Source organism: Penaeus monodon, chromosome 36, assembly GCF_015228065.2.
Source record: "Penaeus monodon isolate SGIC_2016 chromosome 36, NSTDA_Pmon_1, whole genome shotgun sequence".
Taxonomy (NCBI): domain Eukaryota; kingdom Metazoa; phylum Arthropoda; class Malacostraca; order Decapoda; family Penaeidae; genus Penaeus; species Penaeus monodon.
This window is the reverse complement of record NC_051421.1, coordinates 2,429,661-2,432,160: the sequence shown is the minus strand read 5'-3', so window position 1 is coordinate 2,432,160 and position 2,500 is coordinate 2,429,661. Positions and strand designations below refer to the sequence as shown.

At 38.5% G+C, this 2,500-nt stretch overlaps 1 protein-coding gene across 1 annotated transcript in view; it reads left to right on the top strand.

The window, feature by feature from the left end:
- The window catches only part of LOC119595493 (plasma membrane calcium-transporting ATPase 4-like), a 73,203-nt gene that overhangs the window by 1,034 nt on the left and 69,669 nt on the right, over positions 1–2,500 (top strand). The gene's annotated exons all lie outside the window — the stretch shown is intronic.

The following is a 2,500-nucleotide window of genomic DNA, read 5'->3' as shown; positions in this document are numbered from 1 at the left end:
GTTATACACACGTCCCAAGCGAGTAACATACCGAATAATAAGACTTATTATTACTAAGAAACGATTATTCACTTTTTGAAGACTATGTGATCATATTCCAAGATACGAGAATTTAAAATTACTACTTGACAGGCTGTGTATGAAGTTTATTGAGATAAATAATTCATTTTCCCAATGAATAAACAACGCAACATGTTTCTTTATCAATGTAATTTTCCCCCCACTCACATCTTCCAAATACGCATTACAAAACAGAAAGGAACCGCCCGTCTTACATATGCATACGCTTGAAAAATAAATAGAGATGCAACATTTATCCATCCCGGCGTGCACGATGGCCAAGCGAGACCACATGAACACAAGACAGATCCGCCGAAATATTGAAGAATGTGGGAGCATTCACCTTAAGATAGGGAACTCCACCTAAATACGCACAAATCGTGCATTTTAAGATCTGTCAGTGAGATACGAACACTTTTTCCCTCTTACTTTTATTTGTGTTGGTTTCCTTCACTTCCAAGGTTTCAACACTCAGCGGTGTTAATGTGTGAACTGCCTGTTTCGAATTTTTGAATGACTCATGTTCGAATAGGCACTAGTGCTTCATTCATTGGAAATGCTGAGTGGTGAATTTTAGGAGTCCGATGAACATGAATGGGATTCTATCTCACGAATGCTTTAATCAGAAATCAAAGAAAGAAACACAAAGAAAACGAAACAAAAACAATAGCAAAAGACAACAAAACAACAAGTCTTCGAACACTGCAGGATGCTTTGTTTGCGTCGGCCGTCTCCAGAGTAACCAAGTGGTAGACGCTGGCTTCACTTAATTGGTAAGGGAGGCCAGGAGGGGTAGGGGGTGGGGGAGGGAGAGTGATGAGACTGTTGTCATGTCACCGTTTTGCTTCAACGCGGCTGACGCATTTATATGCTTGTTTCGTTGTCTTGCATTCTGTCAGCTGCAATTCTGCGTCGTTGCTCGTGTCGAAGAGGCGGATTCTGTTATGAAAAAGAGGATGAAAAGAATTAGACGTTTCCTAGAAGCTCAGAAATATTATCCAATATGCCTCGCCAAACATGGATAAGGGCACTAACAAGGACACTTTTGTCATTGTAGCAAGCAAAAGGTCATCGTGACAAGGAAAATGACGTCACGTGTCGCCTTGTCTATGCCTTTCCTCCTCGAGAAGGAAGTCATCGATAGCGTCTCTTCTGCTATTCGTCAGGTACAAAACAAAGGAGAGGTTGAGTATGCAGTGGTGTTTGCAGCGTGTGTTTTCTTGAATTTTGGGCCATTTGAGGAAAAAGATTTTATGGGGAAAATGGGAAGTATATTTGACATGTGCTCTTACCAGCATACATACATAAGCAAACACATACAAAGAAAACACACACACACGCACGCACTCACACGCACGCACTCACACGCACACACACACACACACACACACACACACACACACACACACACACACACACACACACACACACACACACACACACACACACACACACACACACATATAGAGTGTTGCATGTACAGAAACGAAATATGAACAGATTTCACTACACACTTGCACATTAAACTTATTCCCCCAAAACCGTAAAAATAAATAACCACATACATTCTCTTTTCTTATCATGAGAACTTTCTTTTCCACTTCTGCCATATTGCAGATAATGTATCGAGGTCAGAACGAAATAATAACGATGACAATTAAGACTTACATGTCACGGCCCTTGCAGAGTAGTTTGTTTACCGAAGAGACAGTTATTGATAATGGAACCAACATTCCCAGCTTGGTAAGTGTGTTATTATCTCACTTCCGTTTACATAGGAAACGCGTATACACTGATGTATGTCATAAACTTTTAGAAATGCAAAAGGATGAGAAAGTGGTCATTTGCTATTTTTGTGTATTTATTAATTCATCTTTTATTACTATATTTATTTATTTATTCCTATATTCATTTATTATTCATCCATATATTTATTTACTTATTCCTATATTCATTTATTCCTATATTCATTGATTTATTTATTCGTCTTGTTATTTTTTTTATAGAGGCGAAGAAACACTTGAAACGTTGGTGATGATTTCCTGCATGCTGCATAGCCATTGCTTTCCAAAGGATTATCACGAGCCTGCCAATGATCAAAGCCGACTTACCCTCAGCCGCAACCAAATGCCAAATGCACAGATTAATTGTAATAGTTACTCTCCAGTGTACAGTTTTCGTGACCCGAGAATGGTTCAGTATCTTGTTTCTTTGCTCTCTAGAATTACTGTTTCTTGGTGAGATTACTGTCATAGCACAATCCTGTTATAAGAATGTGGGATGGATCTGTGTACACTGTTAAAAAATAATTAAGACCACATAGATGTACACGTATGTTTTGTGTATAATTCTCTTTAGTAGGCTGTTGATTATGCAATTTGTCATGTCTTATACAACTTACTTTTTAGGAGAAATTTATAATGAATACAGCGTAACAGTA